This window comes from Clupea harengus, unplaced genomic scaffold, assembly GCF_900700415.2.
Source record: "Clupea harengus unplaced genomic scaffold, Ch_v2.0.2, whole genome shotgun sequence".
NCBI lineage: Eukaryota > Metazoa > Chordata > Actinopteri > Clupeiformes > Clupeidae > Clupea > Clupea harengus.
Window position 1 is genome coordinate 422 of NW_024879983.1, and position 19,579 is coordinate 20,000.

General features: G+C 41.4%; 1 long non-coding RNA gene across 1 annotated transcript in view; it reads right to left on the reverse strand.

The window, feature by feature from the left end:
• Positions 1-3,307: 3,307 nt before the first annotated feature.
• LOC122131048 overlaps positions 3,308-19,579 on the reverse strand; it is a 17,111-nt gene continuing 839 nt past the window's right edge. Inside the window, exons 2-3 of the long non-coding RNA XR_006151994.1 lie at positions 5,514-5,558; positions 3,308-3,399 (exon numbers count right to left, since the gene is read on the reverse strand). This is a non-coding gene — a long non-coding RNA (uncharacterized LOC122131048). The remainder of the gene's footprint in view (positions 3,400-5,513; positions 5,559-19,579) is intronic.

Consider the following 19,579-nt stretch of genomic DNA (forward strand, 5'->3'; position numbering starts at 1 on the left):
GATCTTCTCTGTGATGTATTGAACCGTTTTCTTGATGGTCACTTCTCTGACAGCTAACTGTGGCAGGACCTCCTTCAGGGGAGATCGGATTTCCGGCTCCAACATTGGAGCCAGGCCGAGGAGGAAACGGACAAAAATATCCAAATGTCCGTTCTGGCTCTGCAGGGCCTTATCCACAGCAAATCTGTAAAGGTCAAAACTTGAGTGTGTGAACAGCCAGCTGATCTTCTCTTTCCAGTTCTTCAGAAAGGGATTCACCCTATGAACTCCTTTATGAAGAACATAAAGAGCTGCCAAGAATTCCTGTACACTGAGGTGCACAAAGCTGAAGATGTTTTCTCCAGTTGAAGCACTCTCCACGTTGAAGATCTGTGTACAAACTCCAGCCTTCAGTGCTCCACAATCAACCTTAATGTTACACTCTTTCAAGTCCTTCTTATAGAAGATCAGGGTGCCTTTCTCCAGATGTTTGAATGCCAGTTTCCCAAGTTTAACAAGGAGATCCCCTTTTTCCTTTCCACTCATCTTCTTGTCCTCCGGGTATTTGTCATTGATGCTTTTTATCTGAAAGACACTATAACATGTGTACAATGCCGTCAACGTTTTGGCTGATTCTTTTTTGCTCTGATCTTCCAGTATTTTGTCCATCTCCTTGATATGATCAATGATTCCCTTGGCCTTTTCTTGATTCTTTCTGTATTTCTCAAAGAACTCAATTTTTTGGAGTTCATTGAATCCTCGAACCTCTGTCAGCAATTCGAAGCATTCTTTTGGAATCTGACTGGCTGCTGCTGGTCTGGTTGTGACCCAGAGGAGTGCAGAGGACAGTAGCATACCTTTAATGAGACTTGTTATGAGCTTGTCTACTGATGACTCTTCTTTCAGCTCAAAAATCAAGTTGTCAAAGTTCAGCTGGAGTCTACTTTCATCCAAACCGTCAAGGACAAGAAGAATTTTGCATTCACTCAAAGCAAGGATGGTTTCCAGATCTTTGGAATCCAGGTTTGGGTAGAAAGACTGAAGAAGACGGGGAAGGTTGCAGTCTTTACCTTTCTTCAAGTTCAACTCCCGAAATGGAAGAACAAAAACTAAGTCTATATCTTTATTTGCCTTTTCCTCGACCCAGTCCATGACAAACTTCTGCACAGCAACAGTTTTCCCCATGCCAGCAACTCCCATAGTCAAAACTCTTGTGGCAGACCCGTCTGTGAACATGTTTTGCCAACTTGACTTGTTTATCCTCAGAGCTTGGTTTTCTCCCAATCTGGCTCATGTTAATTGTCGACACTTCATGTGTGCTGTTGACTCCAATTGTGCGGCCCTCTACAATGTAAAGCTCAGTGTAGATATCTTGTACAGACACTTGATGTACAAAAGAAAACCTTTTCTTCAGGTGCTCCCGAAGCTTCTTTTTAACCTTCTCTGCTGCATTGTCATCTATAGACAACAAAATTCAGATGTAATATGGTGAAAGGGGGAAATAACTGGTTGTTTATATTACATATGACATATAACATATTACATATAACATATATTACATATAACTCGCAGAGATTTTTAAATATATTAATCAAAATACCACCAAGTTCCCCACGGGGCCCCTTGGGGCTGGAAGAGTTAATCTTAAAACATGATTTTCACCTTTTAGCTTTGTATGCATCATCAGTGTAGCATTTGACTTGACCTTTCCTGTGGTTATTTCTGTAGTTATTTTTTTCTCTTTTATTTGTCTAGGCAGCTATATTATTTTAAATATGTTGCATGGATAAACTTACTTTTGTCTTCTTCATGTATTCTTATACTTAACGTTACATTTATGTGTGTCAAACTCCAAGTCTCACATATAAATTTACCAAGGTTCACATTCTTTCATATGTGAAACGCATAACTAACAGTTTCAGTCAATACAAATGCGTAATGACCAATATATATGAAACAAAAACAATATACGTAAACCAATATATATGCCAACAAACTATAAAGTGAACAAAGAGATCAATGCATTTGTACAAAACCAGTACAGACATATTTCCTGGACGGCACCCCATACATAGTGGTACCATTTTTTTTATTAGCAATAAAGGACTCGTCACATCTCTGTTCATCTCTCTTCACTGACTTAAGCTCTGATGCTCCACTAGACGGTAGCCACCCCCTCAACAACATCCTCCTATCTAAACACCCTCACCCAGGTCTACAGTCCATCTTCACCAGTGCATGCTGCCAATGAGCAGAGAGTCTGGTGGTCTCTCCCTACACCAGTCAGCCAAAGGTCTCAAGCCGACAGTGGTGCCACTGTTGTGGGATGAGTTTCCCAGTTCCACACGCTCTGCAGCATTAGTCCCAAAGCAGCTGAAGACCCAACTCATCTTATGCACTTAAACTTCAAATAAAACCTCTCTTCTTTTTCCTATTCAGAACTTATGAATCCCCAAGTCTCACCTACTTAGAAATATCATAAATACACCAAGGTTTGTGTAATATTTGTGTGTGTGTGTATTGCAGCTAATATGCCACTGGATCCAAATGTGAAATGGCCGACATTGAGTCCTTACCCCCTCCTTGTTGTGGCATGGGTGATCCTCCACTCAAGGCTGGGGCGTCCACCATCCCTCCAGAGTCAGCAGTGATGTCCACTTTGACCCCACCATCCCCTCTGACCAGACCTGGGGAACACTGTTGGCCTCCCACTTAGAGGAGGGGGGGGGTGGGGGGTAGCAAAGAGAGTGAGGGAAAGTGAGGGAAAGTGAGACGGGGAGAAAAGAAAGAGCAGAAAAAGAAATGGAAAGTGAGAGTTGGAGAGGGGGAGAGTGGCACAGAGAAAGATACAGAGAGAACGAAGAGACAGATAGAAACCCAGTCAGACAGAGGGAGGAGACAGAAAGAGGGGATGAATGAGAGAGAAAAAGAGGTGGGAAAGAAAAGGAGGAGACAGAGATTAAATGAAACAGAAAGTGAAAGTCAGCAGAGAGAAAGTCAAAGAGAGAGAGAGAGAGAGTGTTAGCAGAAACAGATACGATGAATTCATGTCATTCTTCCTACATACACAGGTGCCTCATCAGAGACTATGAGTTACACACTCACATCTTCCCAGATCTTTCTCTAGGTCCATGGCCGACTTGTTAAGTTTTATCTTCTTCAAGATGGTCAACATGACGTCCCCAGCTTTCATGCAGTACCTCTCTACCATCAAGTCCACAGTGTCGTCTCTGTCGGCCTTCTCCAGCTTCCCCCATGGGATTTCACTCTGGTCCCGAAGGCGGTGCTTGAACCTCTTGAAATCCTTCAATGCGAGGTTGTCCATAGTGTTCCTCAGCACTTCCCTCTGGGCTGCGGTCATTGTGGGGTCCAGATTATTAGTCCACGACTAACTGGATGCTTGGGGTCAGGCTGGGCCAGCTGTCAAAAAGGCCAGAAGTTGGGGGGATAGTTCATGTTCAAAACCAAAAATGTTTTTCATTCATGAGCAACTGTTGAAAACATTGCATTTTCACGATGAAATTGTTCTCTCCCTCTCTCTATTTGTGTGTGCTTCTGAGTGTGTGTGTTTATGTATGTTTTATATAAGAGGTGATAGTACACAATACATGATTATGAAGGTAGAATTGCCTTAAATACAAAGACGGTCAGAGTATGCTTTGCTCTTGTAAACGGTGAACTGTAACACAGAAACACTAATCACAATTGTTATCCACAACTTGATTTTGGAGTTTTCAACTGTAAATTCTGATCTGTAAAGGTGCAAAAAACTAATTGCAATAGTCCTTTCATACTCCAAAACCAGAGGATTTGCATTTTTAACTTGTGTTCTGAGTGCTCATGAGCGTTATCTTATCATGTGATTTTTGGCAGCGTTCAAAAGTGAAAAAAAGTGTGTCTTACAATTTGCAACACAACTTGCTTTCAAGAAACTGTAAGCTGTGGCTGTTCTAACACAAGCCTCCAGTAGGTGGCAGTGTCTCATTGGCCAGGAACATTTCAAGGGTCATGCAGTTCTGTTCTCCTCAATGTGAGATGGTGGGGAAGAGAAGTCCTTTCTTTTAGCCACGCTTTGGTTTACTTGTAACTGTAATATGTGTGTTGTCATGGGTTCAAGGAAACACTGTTCCCGCCCACTTAGTTACATCTGTGAGAGGAAAAGCAGCCTTGAGGACATTTACATTTAGCAGACGCTTTTATCCAAAGCGACTTACAAGGATGTATACACATTTTCACTGATGGCACACTGCAGACAGGGAATCGAACTAGCAACCTTCTGATTACTAACCGACTTCTCTACCCCCTGCACCACTGTCGCCCCCTTTTAGGCTGAGGAGTAACATTAGCTGGTTGCCTAGATAGCCTGGGCACCTTAACATTACTGCAGGCCCTAGGGCACCTTAACATTACTGTACCCCGGGGCTGAGAGCGTTTAGGAGGGCTGCAGCTGGATGGATAGATAGCCTCCCACCAGAGGTTATGAATAAGACAGCCTAAATAGCCTAGAAGTACAGACTCCCACCAGAGGTTATGAAGAAGACAGCCTAAATAGACAGCCTAAATAGCCTTGAAGTACAGACTCCCACCAGAGGTTATGAAGAAGACAGCCTAAATAGCCTTGAAGTACAGACTCCCACCAGAGGTTATGAAGAAGACAGCCTAAATAGCCAGCCTAAATAGCCTAGAAGTACAGATGCCATGGAGCCTGAAGTCCATCATGTTTCCATTAATGTAAAGAGTCAAATATGCTATTCAGGACTTATATTTATACACCTAAAGATTACTTTAGACCCTTGACACTAAAGTGAGTAAATGGTAAATATATGTAGCCTCTCTATATAACTACCTTGAAGATGTTTCACACTTTAACATAGTACTGGTGTTATCTCTGCCAGTCAACATATCTGAAAATTGATTGTCACTCTAGCACCTTTCAGCACCAATATTCTTATTGATCTGTATTCATGTGAATATTACGTTTGTGCGTGGGTGTGTGTGTGTGTGTGTGTGTGTGTGTGTGTGTGTGTGTGTGTGTGTGTGTGTGTGTGTGTGTGTGTGTGTGTGTGCATGTGTGTGCGTGTGTGTGTGTGTGTGTGTGTGTGTGTGTGTGCGCGTGTGTGTGTTTGTGAGATAAGTTGACAGTTCCAATACATTATTTGGATTATAGAGTTTCCAAGCTTTTGGAGGGCTGTATTCCCTGCAAGTAACTGGTGACAGTGTCAAAGTTTAACCTGAAGAGGGCGCTATTTTACTATATTTCTGTTGATTTCTGTGAATGCTTCCCTCTCTGCAAGTAACTGGTGACAGTGTTCAAATTTGACCTGAAGAGGGCGCTATTTTACTATATTTCTGTTGATTTCTGTGAACAATAACACAAGAAAAAAATGAAGAATAAAGAAGAACTGTGAACATGACATTGTTTTATCTCATTAGACAATTGCTGTAGTCTGTAAGACAACCAACAATCCATACAACATCCCTATGAACCCACAACTCATCAACACCCATCAACATTGATTCATGATCCACCTTACCTCAGTGTCCAAAGGAGTCGTCCCTTAGCCACTCCTCAACTGTCCCTGAGGACACAATAATTCCATCTGATGAATATGTGAGAACAGCAACTGACCATGAAGTAGAAGGACTGAGACACACGTCTCTCTTACAGGAAGGGTAACAGGACAAACAGTCTATAGAACACCAGCAAGTCTGTGGTTTTAAATTTGCTTGCTTTCATTTTAAATGTTTTTTAACAGTATTCTGTATGGACAGTCACAGTCCATCAGTGTGGACTATTCCAATCTCCACGCATAGACTGTAGATAGATGTAATTATGTTATGTTTATTGTCAGTGTTGATGATGGATTTGATAATAAGTGCACTCCAAGGCCATGGACCAGACCCAGAGAGAGGCTGAATCTGGGCTGGAACTCCAGGTTCCACCTGAGACGGGTGTTTCTTCTGTATGGAAGAATGACATTGTAGCTGGCTGTCAGAAGCCAAATTAATATGTTTGTGCATATGAGGATGCTAAATGTAAATTATTGTATGCTTAATACAGGTTGAATATGTAAAATTGTTGTCTGTTTAGATAATTGATTTATGTATGATGGTTAACTCCTAGGAGGAGGAGTTATAGGAAATATAACCTGCATCCAGTGAAGGGCAGGGGAGTTGAGTTAGGACCTCTGACGTGAGAGGATACCTGTTGCTTTTGAGAATGAAGCTATAACTGCTAGTCAGTATAATTAAGTATCTGTTTGTTTGTTTGTTTGTTTTGAAAGAGTTATTAGTGTTACATGTTAAAAGATCGTCTGTCTGTCACCTGCCGGCAGCTTCAATAAATCTGCACCCCTTTTTGGGCTTCTTGGAAAACATTCTCCTGGTTACTGCCTCTGCCGCTCAACAACCTACTTCACAGATACTGAGTGCAATGGGCCAAGTAGCCAAACTTAGACAATAGCCAAAAACTGTCCTCGAGTAAAAGTATCTTTACTTTGTAGTAATAATCAGTAGAAACATTCACAGATGATATGTCTGGCATAGGCCAGCAAGAAAACACAGCAGTTGGCTTTTGCATGTTATTGTGCAAGCTCAGAACACATTCCCCCCGTAGCCATGGTAACCTGACCACAGGCCCCGTAGCCATGGTAACCTGACCACAGGCCCTTTTTGCAGGAAATCCTCTCTGTTGAGGCGACGACAGTTTGTCTGTTGCCTTTAAGTATGTGGAGTAAAATAACCCTGCATGTCATCGTATGCATGTATTGCCTAAATTCTTAAAGTATTTAAGAAGGAACATATATACAGTATATATATGGGAGCAAACAGGAACATCAGCACATCACGTACCTGGACAAGGGGCACTTGGCTACGTATATGTTTGTACAGTACTATGTCTGTAAAGTTTAGTTGAGTTCATTTATAAGGCACAGTTCAAATTACCATAGAGCACAAGGGTAAAAAAAACAACCTGAAACAGGCCAACACACAAGTCCAAAGATGACAGAGAGTGAAACAGAATGCATTTGTGATACGCTGCATTGTGCACGTACACTTCAAACCTCACAGTCATTTCTGGGAAACACACGCTGTTGTTTTAGAGGACATGGAACTGAGAGCAGCAGAAGAATAGGCCCCGTAGCCATGGTAACCTGACCATAGGCCCCGTAGCCTTGGTAACCTGACCATAGGCCCCGTAGCCATGGTAACCTGACCACAGACCCTTTCACAGGCAATCCTCTCTGTTGAGGCTAAGACGGTTTGTCTGTTGCCTTTAAGTATGTGGAGTAAAATTACCCTGCATGTCATTGTATGCATGTATTGCCAAAATTCTCCAAAAGCCTCTTGTATATGCTTGTCATAAACAGGGCCGGCCCTAGCACATTTGGCGCTCTAGGTGAGCTTCACTCCTGGCGAATATTTTACGAATTTTACGAAAACGGAATTGCAACTTTCCTTTTCTTTTATATTTTATCTTTATTGAGGCCAACAGGTTTCAAACATTGTAGGATACTTTTCCTTTTACATCATTTCTCTTATGATTTACAGGTGCCTGTTATATAGGAAAAACAAAATAAAAAGGAAAGAAAACCAAATCGGAAATATAACTACAGGGATTTTCCATCTGTGTCACCACCTCATATCAGTATCAGTTTTCTTTCCAGGCCCATTATTTTTTTTTTTTTATACATTTTTGTATTTTTACAATAAGAACAGTTCAAACATAGGGGGAGTTTCACTATGCCTCTCTGCGAGAGAATAAAGTAAGAAAAAGAAAAAAGGACAAGCATATACAAATACAGCCAAACAAAAAAAAAGCTTCAAACTAAATCTGATCTTAAGCCTATATGTTCAACATACCCAGTCCATTTAGACCATATCCTAGAAAATGTGACAGTCTGGATTTTGAGGGAGTAAGATAACTTTTCCATTTTATATATATCATGAACCACATCTAACCATTCTCCTATTGTAGGAGAGTCTTGTTTTAACCACCTTCTTGAGATTGCTTTTTTGCTCGCCACCAGAAGTATAAGTAACAACTTTTTATCTCTGTAATCTCAAGAGTCGAATGAGATGTTTCCTATGTATAAAGTGTCAAACCTACATGGGATGATTACTTTGAAGGTTGCTTCCAAGTGAGAGTGTATTTCTTGCCAGTATGAAGTTAGTACTGGGCAATCCCAGAAGACATGAAAGTGATTGGCCTCATTTGCTCCACAGGCCCTCCAGCAGGCTGTGCTAGGTATTTGGGTCCGTTGTTGTACTGGAATTATAAAAAATCTGGACAAATTTTTCCAGCTATATTCTCCCCAAGTATTTGAGTATGTTGTTCCCCATTGTAATCTACATAAGCATTCCCAATCTTCTTCAGATATTGGAAGACCACCTTCCTTTTCCCATTTCTCCTTAATATATAAAGTGTTGTCTGGACTGTCTTGGCGCAACCCATGATATAATCTAGACACAACCTTCTTGCATATTGATGAATTGTTTGCACCTTTGAACACTTCCAAAATACCTGTCTTTTGCCCTTCTATTGCTCTGGCTATATTTTCCTGAAAGTAGTGTCTAACCTGGAGATACCTATAGAAATCTTGGCGTTGTAGTCCATGCTCTTGTTGCAACAATTCAAAGCTCTTAAGTGTTCCTTTATTTACAAATGTGTAGTAAGTAGTAAGCCCCCCTTTGATCCAAGTCTTAAATCTGGAGTCCAGACTATTAGGAGAGAAATCTGTGTCAAAAGCACACCATCTTAATATTTTTAGAGTATGTTCCAAATCACAGAGTTTTATTGTCTTCTGCCATGTTTTCAAAGTGGTATTAATCCAAGGGTTGTTTTTATCTATATGATGGGTTGCTCCAGCACACAAGAGGTCTTAATTGGGCTGCATAGTGATGAACGACTCACGAAAGAATGAACCTGACAGCCACGACATGGATCCGTACGCGTGTTAGGCCTCACATTCATATCCATTCTCATACTCACATTCACACTCATATCTCATACTGATACTCACTTAACAAATGTACGCTTTGCTGAGATTGTTTGAAATATGTATTAATCATATGAAAAACGAATGCTTTTATGAAATTGCTGGAGCTATGCTTTATAATCATCTAAACCAATATATGCCTTTTACAATGATTGCAGAATGTCTGAATCATGCCTTATAACCATATGATAGTGTGTGAAATTGCTTGAGTGATGTTTAACAAATCTATATCTGCTGCTGATTGCTATGATCAAGAGTGAAATGTGCTTGTTGTATAAGAAAAGTTTTTAGTGCAAATGCTTGTGAGGAAACAATGCTGATGTAAGCTGTGAATGTCCAGTTGAAACTGTGAAGTCGGTTAAACACGGGAAGTGTACCCTTTGGGGCCCGCGAGGAGGACGCAGGCTGTAAGAAGCCAGCCTATAGATGAATCACACCTCTGTTAAACCCTGACATGGCAAAAGGACATTGTGTGTGATGGAATGAAGATTTTGTGACCTTATAAGGAGAAGTCCGTGATGAAAAGACGGAAGCAGGAGCAGTTAAAAGCTGAGCTCAATGCATGTAGAGAAAGCGGCTCTTCTTTTTGCTGTGTGGGTTGTACACTGTTTGCTGAGAGCTTGACGACTTGGGGACCGAGTCTTGTTCTTTTTTCTTTTCTTTAAATTCTTGTTGACCTCTTTGACATAAAATATTGGGGTACTTTTTAAATACCACAAAACTCGCTTCTGCATCAGTTAATGAAGTGAGTTAAGCTCCGCGCCCGCTACACACCTTGCCTTATTACACCTGTCAGATCAGCATCCTGTGGTCCGGAACGTCCGATACCTAAGAAAGGTGGGGGCCTTTGGCACAGAAAAACCTGTCGACTGCGTGGAAAAGGTGAGTTGTCCCTCTCTTACACTCTAGAAGAGAGTACTTGAAGGTGATCTCAGTAGGCACACTGATTGATCCCTTTTAGTATCTAGGCTGAAACATACAATTAAAGGCTTGGAGATAATGTGACATGATTTATCTGAACTAAGTTGTATTCTGATTTGCGTGGCAGATAACCGTAGTAATTACTTGTGAGAGCGCGTGAAAAGCTCGGGCGTCGAAAAGCACACAATATTTATCTATCGGTGCCACACTTATGCATTTCTTAACAATAGTTATAATCACGGAGACAAGGAAGGCCTAGTCCTCCACAATCTTTGTGTAACTGGAGAGTTCTATACCTAATCCTAGGTTTTTTACTTTGCCACAGGAATCGTAATATCATTTTATCCCATTCCATAAACTGTTTCATAGGTATTTCCACTGGGAGACTTTGGAAGAGGTATAACAATCTCGGCAGCACATTCATTCTTATAGATTCTACTCTGGAATTAAGGCTTAAGAATGGAATGAGGCTCCATGTATGTCAGATTTAATGTTATTGTTTAGCGGCCCATAATTCAAGGTGGACAGTTTTGAAATATCTTTTGGGAGATTAACACCAAGGTATCGTATATGGTCTGCCTCCCATGTCAGTTGGTACTTCTCTACCAAGGAACTAGGTGGATCATAATTAAAAGTAAGCACTTGTGTCTTTTGAACATTTAGTTTATATCCTGAGAGAGCACCATATTTTTCTAAAACAGTCATTAGCTTAGGGAATGTCAGAGTAGGCTGTGTTAGGTAGACTAATACATCATCGGCAAATAATGCTAGTTTATGTTCTTCAAAATGTATATTTATCCCTTTAATTTCACAATTCTGTCGTATCCATTGACTGAGTGGTTCAATAAATAATGCAAAAAGCAGGGGTGAAGCTGGACACCTCTGTCTTGTTCCACGTTCCAGGGTGAATGCTTTTGAAAGAGCACCATTGACTTTAATCCTGGCAGAAGGACTGTCATATAGGGCTTGGAATGTGTCTATGATCGATTTATGAAAGCCAAACTGTGCTAATACTTTATAAAGAAAAGACCACCTGACAGCGTCGAAGGCCTTTTCTGCATCCAGACTTATAAGCATTGCCTCTGTGCCATTTTGTATGATGTGATTAATAATGTGAAGGGTTCTTCTCAAATTGTCTTGTGTTTGCCTTTGCCTTATAAAACCAGTCTGGTCTGTGTGTATTAAATTAGGTAGAATCTTGTCTATTCTATGTGCCAGTATGGATGTAAATAATTCATAGTCTACATTTAGTATGCTGAAAATTACCACACTCAAGCTTGTCTTTCCCTTCCTTGGGGATTAGTGAAATGATTGCTTCTTTCCAGGAGGGCGGAATTTTATTTTCCTTTAGGACCCAGTTATATGTTTCCAGTAATCTTGGGACTAACTGCTCTCGCAGGGATTTGTACCATTCAGCATTAAAGCCATCTGGGCCAGCCGATTTATTCGCTTTCAACCTAGAGATGGCTGCGTTTAATTCCTCAGTTGTTATTTCTGATGCTAATCGTTCATTTTGTTCTTCAGAAATAGAGGGTAAGTCAAGTGAGGCCAAAAATGCATCAATGTGAGGAGTATTATCAATATGTTGCTGAGAATAGAGTGTTTTGTAAAACTTTTCAAAGCTTTGCTGGATTTTTCCCAGTCTGTGTTCAATTTCCCCAGATTCTGGGTTTCGTATCTTAGAAATTGTATTGTCTGCTTGCTGCTTTTTTAGTTTGTATGCCAGAAGCTTCATTGCCTTACCTCCAACCTATACATTTCTTTTGTATTTCCTGTGTGCTCATTTCCTCTATCTCATTCCTTATCTCTTTTATTTCTTGTTCATCCCTTTCATCTAAAGTGACACTGTGAACCCTTTGTAAGTGCTTTAATTTGGTCTCAAGGTCTTGTAGCTTTTGTCTTCTAAGTTTTTTCAGCGAAAAAGTAATGGCAATGATTCTACCCCTCATAACTGTTTTGAGTGTATCCCAGAGGATACCTGGTGTCACCTCCCCATTATCATTTAGGTCAAAGAATGTGTTAATTTCCGCTGTTAAATACTCCTTGGTGTCTGGGTTGTTCAATATATCTGAATTCAGTCTCCATAGTGTAGATCGTTCTTCTCTGTTTAAGGACAGAGAAATACATACAGGGCTATTGTCTGAAAGAGTGATTGGGCCTATGTCACACCTCTCAATTTTGTGTAGGTCTCTGCTGAAGGTGAAAAAGTAGTGTAGTGTATACTGCATGTGGTGAGGAGTAATACGTATAATCTTGGCTATTGGGATATAATTCTCTCCATATATCTACAATGCCCAATTCTTACATTAAGGCAATCATTCTCCTACTTATAAGTTTAGTCTCAGACTTACCAGTTGAAACATCTAGTTTTGGATTTAGATGTATGTTAAAGTCTCCACCGCAGATAACAACCCCTTGTGCTTTTGTTGCCATCAAGTCAAGTATTTTCCTATAAAACATCCATCCACTGCCTGGAGGTGCATAAACATTTAGAAAACTTACAATTGTCCCTTCTAGTTTACCTATTATCATCACATACCTGCCTTCTGTATCGGTGAGTTCTGACATATGTTCATAATTCACTCCTCTTGCTAGCAATATAGCTACCCCTCTTTTATGTCCTGATTTGTCAGATGATGAAAATACATATTTAATACCCATTCTGTTTAGTTTGGCATGTTCAGTGGCATTTAGATGAGTTTCTTGGAGATAGGCTATTTGGACCTTGTCTTTTTTGAGTTTTGACAAAATGTTCCCTCTTTTGACTGGGTTATTTAACCCATTAACATTATGTGGCTAATCTTATGCTTCGCATTAAGGCTTACTTCAATAGTCATGTCCTGCATTTGCCTGAAAAACTTCCCCTTTACAGTAAAGAACAACTGTAAACAAATAAACCGTGAACATTTAACAAAGTAGAGAAAAAAGAGAAAAAATGGGTCTTACTTGTGACCCTCCACCAGATGATAAAAGGTGGCTTTGAGGGAAAGCCTCCCTCTCGATAAGTGTGAGGGCCCTCAGAAGTGACCGGAATTGCAACTTTCTAACGCTATTTTGCCCTGTAAGACTGCATTTCTTTCACATAAACACAAAAACGATCTCAACGAAGAACAAACATTAATTAAAAAAACAAAATCACTGAGAAAATGTCACGCCTGTGCTGAACTACGCTCCGGCCACGCCCCCCTGTTCAATGGTTTATGGACACACTCCAAGATGCATAGCTCTTGATTAGTTAAATCATGTCTAAATAAACTGGCTATCTCGCTCCACCAAAACTAACGTTGTTATGATTACTCAAATTGTATTTCATGACACATCGAAAATGACGCAAATTGCGGTACAGCTGAACTTGAACTGATGTTTCGACTGAATGGCAATAACAAGGAAAGTCACTGGCTAGCTAGCGTTAGCTAACTAGCAAGATTACATACAATCCATTCGCTAAAGTTGACAATACAACACTACAGTATTCCTCACTTGTTGACAAGTTGCCGTGTTTGTCTTCCTTAATGGGTGTGCTATGCAACGAGTAAGATATTTGTAGTGTTGTTGCACTGACTATTGGCTTTATATGTGAGCCCCTATTTTAATCATGTCTTTTTTGTATAATGTAGAATAAATGGACATATAATTTTTTATATACCCGCCTCTGTAAAATCCTTAAAGAACTATGTGACAGGGAATAGGAAAACTTTCAATGATAAGGTACATCTTTTCTTCTTAACTCCACTAAAGTGCCCGGGGCAATTCACGCATTCATGAACGTTTTCTTATCTGGAATTCAATCTAGGATAAGAATAGGATTTAATGATTTACCTTTCTCCTTGGCAAATTTCTCTTCTTCTTCCTTTCTTTTATTCTTAAATTGCGCCACGGATTGCTTTTGCCTCTTTATTATTTCGTTCTTCGAAGTTTCTTCAAATCAAATCAAATCAAACTTTATTTGTACGGCACATTTCATACAAGGAAGTAACACAATGCGCCTCACAGTAGGAAAGAAAAGGGGGGGAGGGGGGGTTACAAACACTTGTAAAAAACACACAGATTTTCTAGAGATAAATAAATAAAATAAATGTACTAACCGCACTGGCACCGCAAAGGACTACTCAGCACGGTCATCGTCAAACTAAGCTGCTGGGGGGGGTTACACACACTTGTAAAGAGACACAGATAAGTAAATAAATAAATGTTACATAAATGTGAAATAAATACATTTTACAAGTTACAAAACACTTATAAAAAGACACAGATTTTGCCAGAGATAAATGAACAGGAAATGACGTACTAACCGCACTGGCACCATAAAGGACTGCTCAGCACAGTTATCGTCAAACTAAGAGACAGCTGCTGGGGGGGGGGGGGGGGGGCAGGTACAAACACTTGAAAAGAGACAGAAATAAGTAAATAAATAAATGTTCCATAAATGTTAAATACATTTTACAGTGAGTGATAAGCGAAATCAAAGAGGTATGTCTTAAGTGCATGTTTAAAGGTTTCAACCGTTTCATCCATTCTTAGGTATTCTGGCAGAGTGTTCCAAAGGTTGGGGGCATAGAAACTAAAAGCTGCTTCCCCATTTCTCTTTGTCCTGGCTTTTGGAACTGTTAGAAGTTCAGTGCCGGAGGACCTCAGGGATCTACTGGGTGTGTACCTTGAGAGCATGTCTGTTATATATTCAGGTGCATGACTATGGAGTGATTTATAGACTAGTAGGAGAACCTTGAAATCTATTCTAAAACGAACAGGTAGCCAGTGCAGTGATTTTAATACTGGTGTGATGTGCGCTCTCCGTCTTGTTTTAGTGAGGACTCGCGCTGCTGCATTCTGTATTGTTTGTAGTTGACTAATGGCTTTTTTTTGGTAGACCAGACAAAAGCGAGTTACAGTAGTCTAGCCTGCTTGTGATAAACGCGTGCATCAGTCTTTCGGTGTCAGCCTGAGCGAGAAACGGTTGCACCTTAGCAATGTTTCTTAAGTGATAAAAAGATGTTTTAATTATATTTTTGATATGGGTTTCAAAATTGAGATCTGAGTCAAGTATGACACCTAGGTTTCTGGCTTGGTGCTTGGTGTTAAGTGCTAGTGTTTTTAAGTGTGCAGATAGTTTCTCTCTTTCGTTTTTTCCACCAATGACTAATACCTCTGTTTTATCTTGGTTTAGCTGGAGAAAGTTTTGTGACATCCATACATTTATATCAGAAATGCAATTTACCAAACAATCAATAGAGCTGTAGTTGTTGGGTGTTACAGAAATATAGAGCTGGGTGTCATCTGCATAGCTATGATAGTCGATGTTGTGCCTCCTAATTACACTACCAAGGGGTAGCATGTATAGACTGAAAAGTAAGGGCCCTAAAATGGATCCTTGAGGGACCCCACAGGTCATACAAATGTTTTTTGAGCTGTGGTCTCCGAGGGCGACAAAGTATTCCCGGCCAGTTAGATAGGTCCTAAACCAGTTTAGGACCGGACCAGTGAGGCCAACCCAATTTTCAAGTCTACCAATAAGGATATTGTGATCAACAGTATCAAAGGCTGCGCTCAGATCCAGAAGGGCCAAGACAGATAGTTTTTTGGAGTCAGCATTAATCCTGAGATCATTTACAACCTTGACTAATGACGTTTCTGTGCTATGATTGGACTGAAAACCAGATTGGAAGGTGTCAAATGCACAGTTAGCATCTAGGAAATTATTTAACTGTTTAAAGACAATTTTTTCCAGGATTTTGCTTAGAAAGGGAAGGTTAGAGATAGGTCTAAAATTGTTTAGAACTGAAGAGTCTAAATTGCTTTTCTTCAGGAGGGGTCTCACCAGGGCAGTTTTAAGTTCTGATGGGAAAATACCTGTAAGCAGGGAACAGTTTATAATGGCTAGAATGTCCTTAGACACAGAGTCAAAGATGGTCTTAAAAAATTTGGTGGGAAGGGGATCAAGAGGGCATGTAGACGGCTTCAGTTGTGACACTACTTTGCTCAGCATTTCTATATCAGCCAGTGCAAAAAAGCTCATATTGTTACAGCATGGTGGAAGGTGATCAGAAAACAAGACATTTGGAATTTCTTGAGCAAAATTCTTCCTAATGTTCGTTATCTTATCTCTGAAGAATGCTGCAAATTCCTCACATTTGGAGGTGGAAAAGAGACTATCATCTACTTTAGGTGCAGGATTTATAAGGCTGTCTATTGTTGAAAAGAGGACCCTGGAATTGTTAGAATTTGTAGATATCAAATTAGAGAAATTATCCTTCCTAGCATTTCTTATTGCTTTATTAAAGACTGAAAGTTTAACCTTAAAGATATCAAGGTGGACCTGTAGCTTGGTCTTTCTCCATGTACGCTCAGACCTTCTGCAGGATCTCTTAAGTTTAATAATTTCCTCATTTCTCCATGGAGCTTTTTGTTTGGCTAAAACCTTTTTTTGTTTCAATGGTGCTACAGAGTCAAGTGCTGTCCTTAATTTTGTATTTAGAGTAGTTACTAGATCATCATTCAACATCCGCAAAATCAGGCCGTACCTAACCCAGTATGCCACCCAGCTGCTGGTGCAAACCTTGGTGAATTCCCGCCTTGATTACTGCAACGCCCTCCTAACGGGCCTGCCGGCTTGCGTGGTGAAACCACTACAAATGATCCAGAACGCGGCGGCGCGTCTGGTGTTCAACCAACCGAAGAGGGCACACGTCACCCCGCTACTCATTGACCTCCACTGGCTGCCTGTAGCTGCTCGCATTAAGTTCAAGTCACTTATGCTTGCCTACAAAGTGCTTGATGGTTCTGCTCCCACCTACCTAAATGCTCTTGTAAGGGCAAATGTTACACCCAGGATGCTGCGCTCTTCTAGTGAGCGTTGTTTGGCACTGCCGTCTGTGCAAGCACGGCAGTCCAGACTATTCTCATTTGTAGTTCCACGTTGGTGGAATGAGCTGCCCAGCACTACCAGAGCAGGGGCGTCCCTCTCTACCTTTAAGAAGCTTTTGAAGACCCAACTCTTCAGAGAGCACTTCCCGTCCTAACTGGCACTTCGACTAGTGCGTAACTTGCAATTACAGCAGTTACACTTCTGCACTCTTTCTTTCTTTTTATTTCATTTTGTTATATTTCTAATGTAAAGTAGTATTTATTTATTGTTACACCAGGTTCTATTGCTCGTAGCTTGAATATTCTCTCCCTTGTACGTCGCTTTGGACAAAAGCGTCTGCTAAATGACTAAATGTAATTGTAAATGCATTAACACATGATGGCCCCGTATCTGGGTTTTTTGTACTAGTTATGTTCATCATTACTTTGAAATTCTCAGCTGCTGCAGAGTTAAGATAGCGTTTCTTAATAAAACATTCAGCACTATTTCTAACTTTAGGTACCAGTGCTGTAAAGAAAATACAAAAGTGGTCAGAAAGAGCAAGGTCACAGATAGACGATATAACAGTTGTAAGACCCTTTGTAATAACTAGATCAAGGGTGTGGCCACGGTTGTGAGTGGGTTCAGTGATGTGTTGTGAAAAGTCCATGGAATTCAAGAGATTCATAAAATCCCGGGCCTTTGAGTCGTTCCAATTATCAACATGTATGTTAAAATCACCATTGATAATAATCTTATCGTAGTTTGTGTGTATAATGGAGAGTAGTTCTGAAAAGTCTGTTAGAAAAGTGGGACATTGCTTGGGTGGCCTATACACAGTTACTGTCAGAACAGGAGGCTGGCACTTTAGAACTATGGCATGATATTCAAACGAGGCAAAATCATCAAAGGAGATGCTCCTGCAGCACAGGGCATCTGTGGTTATGGTGGCTGTCCTGCCCCCTTTTTACCTGTTCTAATGGACTGAAAAAAGCTATAATTGGGAGGGGATGCTTCAATAAGAGCTGCAGACCCATTTTTGTTTAGCCAGGTTTCTGTTAAAAACATAGTCTAATTTACGTTCACATATAAGATCGTTAATGAGAAATGTTTTCCCTGATAGTGACCTAATATTTAGTATTGCCATTGAAATATTTTCTGGATATAGTGGCTCACAGGAAGGAGGAATATGCCGGGGTATAGATAGAATATTTGCTGGGCTTCTATTGTTTCTATTGTATCTATGGCCTTTGTTTTTAACTGTGCGTTGGGTAGAGATTAAAACTGGAATAGGATTATAGGCGCATGCCATAATATTATATGAAGCAGCCTGTTCTGAGGTAGTGGTGTCATATATTGCTCTGTAGAAAACATTGACAGATTCAGATTCATTTTCATAAACAGTGTTATTAGAGTTACTGGGGGGCATGAGTCTGTGATGTTTTCTACAGGATGTCAGTGCCTTAGGGTGGTCTTCATGTTGTCCGACACCAGACTGGCTCCGATCCGGTTCGGGTGGAGGCCATCATGCTTCAGCAGGCTGGGCCTCTCCCAGAACAGGTCAAAGTTGTTAACACAGTCAATGTCTAATGAAGCGCAGGTCGCTCGCAGCCAGGTGTGGAGGTTGAAAAGTCTGGAACATCTCTCAGCGCCTCTCCGGTAGGTAGGGAGAGGCCCAGAGATGACGATCCGTCTTCCTGTGTCCATGAGGGTAGTGAGGAGGGCTGTGAAGTCTGCCTTCAGGACATCTGTCTGTCTTGCTCTGATGTCGTTTGTGCCCACATGTACAATTATGGTGCTGACCTTGGTGTAGCCGGCGAGGATGCTTGGGAGTCTACGTTGAATGTCACGGACCCTCGCTCCGGGGAAGCAGTGGACCTTGCAGGGACCGCTTGGTGAAGGGGGGATGTAGACATCTCTTATCATGGAGCTGCCAATGACAAGGGTGGAGGTTGTCATGTCAAGCGGGAGAAGTCGTCTAGGGGATGCTGACTGTGTTGAGGGCCCAGAATGGGAAGCAGGGCGGCGTGGGCGATGCTGGATGTCAGTGTGATGCCGTTGTTTCTCTGGAGCCGGTCTGCGGGGGCGTTGCAGGGCGGGCTGAGGAGGGGTGTCATCAAGCCCAGGGGGCTCCTCCTCATTCATCAGTGTGGTGTAGCGGTTTCCCAGTTTCAGGGGCTGGCCTGGCTCAGTGTGTCGTCCCGACCGCCTTCCATCACGCTTGCTTCTGCCAGCTGTTCTCCATGGCTGGGGCTGGTGAGGAGTGGAGTTCACCGGCAGGGTGGGCTTGGTCCCCACCAGGGGCCAGGGAGCAGTGGTGTGGTCTGGGTTGGTGTTCATGCAGGGCAGAGTGGAATCGAGGTGTCCAGTGTGTGTGTGTGTGTGTGAAGAGGACCCACAGAGACAATAGAGTCAATGAACTGCTCATCCAGCTTGATCTGGTAGAGGTTCGCTAACCTGACTTCTAGTTCCACTACCTTCTGTCTGAGCAGGAGGCAGGAGTCGCATCCAGGTGCACCACTGAGGGAAGGCATCGTGGCGATGTCAGATGAGAGGCAAAACTTGAGTTTATGTGTTTTGTTTGCTACGATGTCGCGGTGACTCGCGGTGAGGTAGTCAAACGTTAAGCTTTATCTGGTGTTTGCTTGCTAGGCTTGCTAGTTGTTCAGAGCCAGAATGAGAACAGGTAGTGTTAATTTAATTTAATTTAGCGATCTATACAACTCCAAGCTCACAGGAAGAAGCAAAAACCTACTGTTTGTAGGATAAAATTCTTCTTCTGCCTTCTGTTAAAAGAACGACAGCGCCTTCCGCTAACCTGCGAGTTGGCAGTTAAGTT